This window comes from Triticum aestivum, chromosome 2D, assembly GCF_018294505.1.
Source record: "Triticum aestivum cultivar Chinese Spring chromosome 2D, IWGSC CS RefSeq v2.1, whole genome shotgun sequence".
Lineage (NCBI taxonomy): Eukaryota > Viridiplantae > Streptophyta > Magnoliopsida > Poales > Poaceae > Triticum > Triticum aestivum.
Window position 1 is genome coordinate 132,246,862 of NC_057799.1, and position 7,826 is coordinate 132,254,687.

At 44.8% G+C, this 7,826-nt stretch overlaps 1 pseudogene; it reads left to right on the forward strand.

The window, feature by feature from the left end:
* Positions 1 to 6,060: 6,060 nt before the first annotated feature.
* On the forward strand, positions 6,061 to 7,826 carry LOC123055714 (probable E3 ubiquitin-protein ligase RNF217; annotated as a pseudogene).

A 7,826-nucleotide genomic window follows, 5' to 3' on the forward strand; every position in this document is an offset into this window, starting at 1 on the left:
CTTGTTACATATATTAAGGGTATCACAAAAAAACATAGAAAAAGCAAATAAAGTTTGTTAATGTTGGGTTGTTTGTTTTAGTTTTTGTTTGTCAATTTTCCATAGCCTATCATTTAATTTAAAATAGTTTAAGCAATTTCAGACGCCTACTAACTTATATGAACATTATAGTTAGTTGTTTTCCCCGAATTGTTCTGTTTGTAAAATGATTTAAGCAGCATATTTTTCTAATATAACCAAATGCTTTTCTTATTATCAGATAAAACAGTTGTTTTAGTTTCAGATACAGTTCTATTATATATTATATATAGTTTTATGATGCAGTCAAAAATATTAAATATATTTTAGCATAGATATAAATTGATGGGTTCCGACATACGCACTGATGCAACGATGACAGACCGCACTGAAACACCGCGAGAAGAGGTGCATATAGCTAACCTTACTCTGCATCTATATTATATACGATAAAATGAATGGTGTATTTATATTTTTATTTTTTCAGAATATAGTATACATGGATATGGACTCTGGAGATGCACGGAAAGAATCCATTAAGGGTTCAGATGCAATGTCGCTGCAAGGGGCCGGAAATTCACAACATAATCACGTCGAAGAGGTTATATCTGATAATAAACCAAAAAAGGATGCTAATTTACATGTTATCCCACAAGGTATTTTTTTATATTATTATCAACATTTTTTTGTGATATTGCCTTTTGTATTCAACTAATTTGGTTTTTATTGTTTACTAAGCTGGCTTACCTTTTTATGAATTTCATAGACTATGTTTGTACCCCTAGAGATATTACAGTCATCGAATCAATCAAGTCTGCCCCTAAGAATGCCCAGTTTGTGGACATTGGAGATGCCTTGTTAGCAACTGACGATTTGGAATGCCTTATTAGAAATGACATGTTCTTACATGACGGTGTAAGACCTATTGCACAAACTTTGTAATTAATTGATTATATATAATATCATAATTTATAAATATAATCTAAATATTGTTTGCAGGTGATAAATGCTTACATATATTGCATGCTTGCTCACGGTCATCTACAAGACAGGGCGGGTGAAAAGGTACACATTATTAGCACATTTGTATCGGGCCAGATAAAAAAAGACGGGGAAAGAGACATAGACCCATCAAAATATCATCACATTGTGTGTCATGTTAATACTTATCTACAACAAGATATGGTTAGTTTTTTTCTCGTAATCCATGCATATAATTATGGATTGTTTTTATTTAGTTCATATGTTTAATGATTTAATAATAACTATATCTAATTGTGACTGTGACTTGTATCTTATTTACACCAGTTATTCATTCCGATTAACATGCCGGGCTACCATTGGTATCTAGCAGTTGCCAACGCCAAAAAATGAGAGATCCAAGTATTGGACTCACTTGGTGAGAATGTCAAACGCAATGACCTTGCTACTACGGTAACTATCTATTTTTTTCTCATCTTAGCATTTATTTTGTTTGACTTCATCCTTAGCATTTCTCATATATATATATATATATATATATATATATATATATATATATATATATATATATATATATATATATATATATATATATATATATAGTTACTAGGGCTCGAGAAATGGCTGAAACTTGCAGAGCATTGTCCGGAGTTTATCAGAGGTCATAAGTGGCCTGATCTCAATGTTACAAAATGGACGGTTGTAGAGCAAATTCAGGAGGCAATACAAACCGATGGGTAAGCACTTGTTACAATGGTTTGTTTTTAGAATCATCTGTGTGATATTCTAAAGCATTATTTTATAATATTATAGCGTATCATGTGGATTGTTTATGCTAAATTTTATGGAATACTGGACATCACATGGACTGTCAGACCAGTTTACGCAGGTATTTCAGTTTTATATATTATCTCATAATTTTTTATCAAAATATCTTATAAATTGTTTTCATATTTTTTTTGTAGGAGGATATGAAACATTTTCGACAAAAATTAGCAATTATTTTGCTCGATTCAGAGCTTAATAAGCTAAAAGGATGTCCCATGTACCATCAACCTCTCAACGAAGAAACTTTAGCTAATTCTGATCTTGAGATCCTGGATAATCCATCTGACGTGGTCGAAGACAAACGTCCCGCCCCAATCACTATCATTCCCACGGACCAACGTGAAATACTTGTCGGCCTCTGCAACTACATCATGTCGATCAATGATGCTGGGTGTTTGGAGTAAGTATCATGTATCAATATTTAATGTGCGGATGTATATTATTGTTCTTCTTACCATCCAAATTACAGGAAGGTATGGGTCCGGAGCTCCACACCCGATCCAATGAGCTTAAGTCTTAAGAAACTTCAGTGCATACTTAACATGGAGCAGCCCATGGACAATGATTGCTTCAACACCGCCGTGCTTATGCTGGCATGTGACGAGGGATTATTGTTCACAGACCCTCCTATACACTACATGGATCTACGATTTTGTGTAAGTTACCGTAACTATTCATTCTAGGTGCCATTAGTATCAACATGTTGAAACAATATTTTTTCTTTTACTTAGTCCATGCTACTAGAGTCAACACGAGGTCAGAAGTTTTGTGAGAAGGAAACTATCCAGACGTTGGCAACATTATTTGATAGCTGGCCTGGGATGGAGACCGACATCTCATCTTGCAATAAGGTAAATAAAATATTTTGACCATTGTTATCATGGTTTGTTTTTGTTTCTAATAGCTCCACTTGTAGATTTATCTTCCCTATGCATCCATCGGCCGATACATCCTGTACATCATCGACAAAGAGGCACGTCGTCTATATATTATGGATCCTATTCAATCATCACAATCGTCAGAGAATAAAAACTTGAGGCATTCACTGAAATTAAAAAGTTTTTCAAGGGATTTCAAAGAAGCACTCGAAATAAAGCTGCCTGGGTGGAATTCTGATATATCTAAATGGCATCGTTTATTTCCGGCCGGTGTTCCAACGAGTATAGACGGGTAATGAATTCATAACAAGAATATTTACTTTTGTTATCATTATATTATTTATATTATTAATTGAAAGTTTTCCAGGAATGTGTCTAGCTATTTTGTTTTTCATTTTATGCTCTGGTGGAACGATAAAGAATTAGTCAAGCCGGTTTGCGCGGTGAGTATTGTGGGTTACATGTTTTAAGACCTTCGGCGTGAAATTTTCATACTAACTACATTTATTTTTTCTGCGGGATGGGTATGAATTGAGGAAGCATTTTTTATTATACTTGCTAAAACATCGTGGGAATGAAGCTAGAGGAAACTTTCCTGATATTATGAAAGAATTTCTTAAGCGCATCATCTAGATATTAATATTTTTGTAATAGATGTTAAGTTGTAACATCACTCAGTTTGTTACATTGCAATAATGGACTTCAGTCTGTGTTATATTGTTTGTATGTGTGGATTTTAACATGTAACTCTGGTAAACTATTTCAAGAGCCCGTGATAACGCACGGGCACTCTACTAATATATATAGTGCCATAGTGGTGTTCTGCGGGGTGGTGGCGCGTTCAGCTTAACAGGCCCGTAGTCGTCGTTGAGCTTGCACGATCTAGGTCGGTGACTTGCCTAAACACTTGAGGTTTCCTCTCTTGCGTGTTATTTTCTATGTATATATATCTTTCGCCGGGAACATTTTCTATGTACATAGTGTTTACTTGCTTTTGAATCTACTAGGCTTCGTTTGATGTAACAAAATGTTGGTGGCCATGAATTCGGTATGCAGTAGTATTACTTTTTCAAGGCTTCGTTGGAACTTCTATTGCAAGCATCCGCCCATGGGGCTGGATTAGCATTTCTGTTGCAACATTGAGTTATTATTAAAGAAGGTAGCATACAAGATGGGGGAGCAGTTCCATTTGATGCAGCCCACCCTCATAGTCTGGAACATTTGCAATAAGACCTCGTGCTTAATGGAAACCGACCCAATACAATGAAATCACGATGGAGTAGGCCGAGGGTTGATTTTGTTTAAACGTAAGATCTTTTTTGCAAACAATATTCGCAACACCATCTCTATCTTAATATTGTTCATCGTTTTGTCATCCAATGGTCCAAATTCGCACGATGCATTGGGTGCACAAGAAGTCACGTTTCACATGATATATTCTTCATAGCTCCAACCCATGCACATCCGCAAACTGAGCATAGCTCAGATGGTTAGGATCCTTACGGTGGAACCAGCCCACCAGAGTTTAAGTCCTAGACTTGACATTGGTGCTCGCATTTTCTGTATTTATTTCAGGTTTTTTAACGATGTTCATTCAGTAGGAGGAGATGTTCTCATCGACTACGAGACGCATGGTCATTTCGTTAATCTCACGATGTTGGGCCGACTCAGTGTCTCAAAGGTGCTAATAGGAGTTGGGTATGCGTGCATGCATTCATGGGCCCTTTTATGCAGACTTCCAAAATTTTGGTCCAAAAATTTTGCTGTAAAGAGGGCTGCCCACCCCTCATTTCCAACACTCAAATATGACTGATAACAACCAGTCCCCTAGCTTCTAAGTATTTGATTTCGGGGTTGACATACCCAACTATATCACGTCGTCACTTTCAATCTTGTGCTGCACGGAATTGGTTCATGCCACAAAAAATTTCAAGCGCTTGAGATTTAGCAAGACCGTAATATTTATCCCCTGTGACACTTTGCCTCATTTATTATATTTTTTTGAATTTTTTCTAAATTTTTCTTATGCAATTAGGCAAAAAAGGCCCACGACCCATAAAGGACAAACAGGCCCGGGCTTGTGCGTTTAGTTAATGTGTCGTGCCCGTTCTTGGTGGCAAGGCCCGTACGCCGGCACGATGCGACACACTTATAAACAACCTTCCATGTGTCATGTCGTGCCAGGCCCATTTACGGGCGGGCCGGGCTGGACTGTTGGCTACCTAATGTTGTGTCGAAAGCTGACCAAAAACCCTCTCCCCCTGCTTTGCGTCAGATGAGTTAATTGCAAGAAACCACCACATTGAAGGCTAGATTAGCAGAAAACACCATTCTACATTTTCTTGGCAGGATACACCACGTCTTGTGTAATCTTTTTGCACGACCATTGATCTGTGGATTAGACTCGTTTGAATAAGCTTATGACAAATGGGTCTCGATTTTTGCTGACGTGGCGTAACATTGCCGTTAGAGAGGGGCTCTTTTGCCAAAAACTCCCCTACCTAAAGAAAAACCAAAATACTCCACGTACCAGCGTCGCCATCACTTCCCTGTCCGGGTTGTCCCTCCTGCCGCCGCCATTGTTACCGTCGTGCCCCCGTGCTGGATCTGGCGACACCCACCTCACCTGCCCCCGCCTGACACCGGATCCGGCGAGATCCATCCTGCTGCTGCTGCTGCACAGTTGCTCCTCAGCCATTACATGCGCGACTTGGAGCAAGGTCACGGCCATTACATGCTCCACCTGGGTCACGGCCGTTCCAAAGCTTCGCTGGAAGGAGCCGAGGGCGCCCGACCGCGTCGGCATCTCCAAGTACATGCAACCGTCTCTGAGCTTCGGGAGACCCACGTCGTGCTCCAGGTCCTCGAGATCTCTCCAATCCACCGTCACCTGTCTCGCCACCAACCGAGGCAGAGGCCGCCGCCCGTCATGCCCCAGGCCGAGGCAAAGGCCAGCGCTATCGTTGAGCTGGGAAGCCCCGACCTGGCGCCGTCGTGGGCGTGCACAGCAGTGGCGGCACTCGAGGAGCTGATCAACGAGTTCGTGCCGTGTGGCGAGACGCGGGACCTGTTCGTGCCACCCATGCTGGCGCCGAACCCGTCGTGTGTGTTGCTCTTCGTGAAGATCACAGATCTACTACTAGAGCTTCCCCATGGATGCGACGGCCCGTCGCACCTGCTGTCGTTGCTTGCCACACCCGCTGCTGCTGCTCGCCTGCTTCTAGCCGCATCTGCTGCTCGAGCCGCCATGGCGAGGTCCACCTCCCGGGAGGAGAGAAGAGGAGCACACTTTCAACTCGAGATCCAGTGACCAGCCCATCACAATACGCGGCGGCGACCGAGTGGGAGAAGCGCGATGCCGCTCGCCGGGGCAGTCCCCTCCGCCGCAATTCTTCTCCTCGTCGTCCTCTCGGCCGAGGGGCAGCCGTTCAAGGGCCTCGTGCCCAAGAACGGGAGCGTGGGCTTGATCGGCAACAACGTGACCGCGACGGCCGACGCGGCAGCGATGTGCTACCGGAGCGCCGTCAACGAGGAAGCCAGGCCGAGCAAGACGGTCGTCGACGTGGCCCCGCTCGCCGTGTGCCTCGCCCTCGACGACGCCGTGTTGCTGCCGCGGCCGCTGCTGCTCAACGGCGCGGCGTCAGTGCCGTCACCGGCGGCAGCGCGCCAGTTCGTGCCACCGCCACTGCCGGCGGACGCGCCCGCGCCTACACCCGGAGCCTCTCCTGAGGATGAAGATAAGAAGGGGTTGAGCGGGCGAGCAAAGGCATGGTGCTGCGGGGCTCTCGCCGTGGGGATTACGATCGTCGTTTTGGTTGCGCGGTCAGTTTTGCTCTCTTGCGCTCAATTCCTTGGTGCTCCAGCCCGGAGCGGAGATCTATTTGATCCACGCAACGATCTACTTGACCCAAGCTTTATCTGTTGATGACGCGCCGGTGGTCGATGGCGACGGCGACGGCGACGGCGAGCTCTTCGACTGCGCCATCTGCATGGAGACGGTGCCCGGCGTCCGCAAGTTCAGCGTCGGCTCGTGCGGCCACGCCTTCTGCTCGGGCTGCGTCGCCCAGTACGTCGCTGCTAAGCTGGGCGAGAACGTCGCTCGCGTCAAATGCCCTGACCCCAGCTGCAAGAACGGCGCCGTCGAGCCGGAGAGCTGCTTCGGCATCATCTCCTCGGACCTGCTCGACAAGTGGGGTTTCCTGCTGTGCGAGTCCGCGCTCGGCGGCAAGAAGATGTACTGCCCGTTCAGAGAATGGTAGGCGCCTCTTCTCGCCGACGGCGAGGGCGGGGCGGCGGCGATCGCGGAGGCGGAGTGCCCGCACTGCCACAGGCTGTTCTGCGCCCGGTGCGCGGCGCCGTGGCACGCCGGCGTCGGGTGCAAGGAGTTTCAGGAGCTCGGCCAGGACGAGCGCGGCCGGGAGGACTTCCTGCTGAGGCGGCTCGCCGGACGGCAGAGGTGGCAGCGGTGCCCCCAGTGCAAGATGTACGTGGAGAAATCGGAAGGATGCAACTACATCAAATGCAGGTACAGCCTAGCTAGTACTCTGAATCTCTGATGATTTGTTCCTTGGAAAATGTAATTGTCGAGTTTTGATTCATGAACGTGAAATTGTTTAATTCGATTCTTCGATTGTAGGTGTGGATGCAGCTTCTGCTACAGATGTGCGTCCAAGGTGTCCGCCCAAACCCATTACTGCGGCATGTGCAAGCGCTAACGATTCCTTTGGTTATGGAGCCAGGGCTCTCACCAGTCACCACCGATGCACCGAGACTGTATATACAGAGTAACCAGCTACTAATACATGGCTTCATCTTGGCCATCTTTATGTCAAGCATTAAATTGAAGTTCAGGGATGATAAACCTTACTAGCTAATTAGGCTGTACAGAACTACGAACATAATCTCCTTGTCTCGAATCAGCTTGGAGACTGTTGACGCACATCAAAGTTTGTTGGGCAATCGATGCTGTTAGAGATATATTTGGGATACTTGTATTTGGTAGTCTAGGATTTGTAATCCGTTTCCTACCTTATCTTCAGAAGAGGCGCCTTGCCCTTCAAGTCTTGTACTCAATATATACTCGCCCTCGAGGCTCAATAATACATTCATCATATTCCGCAA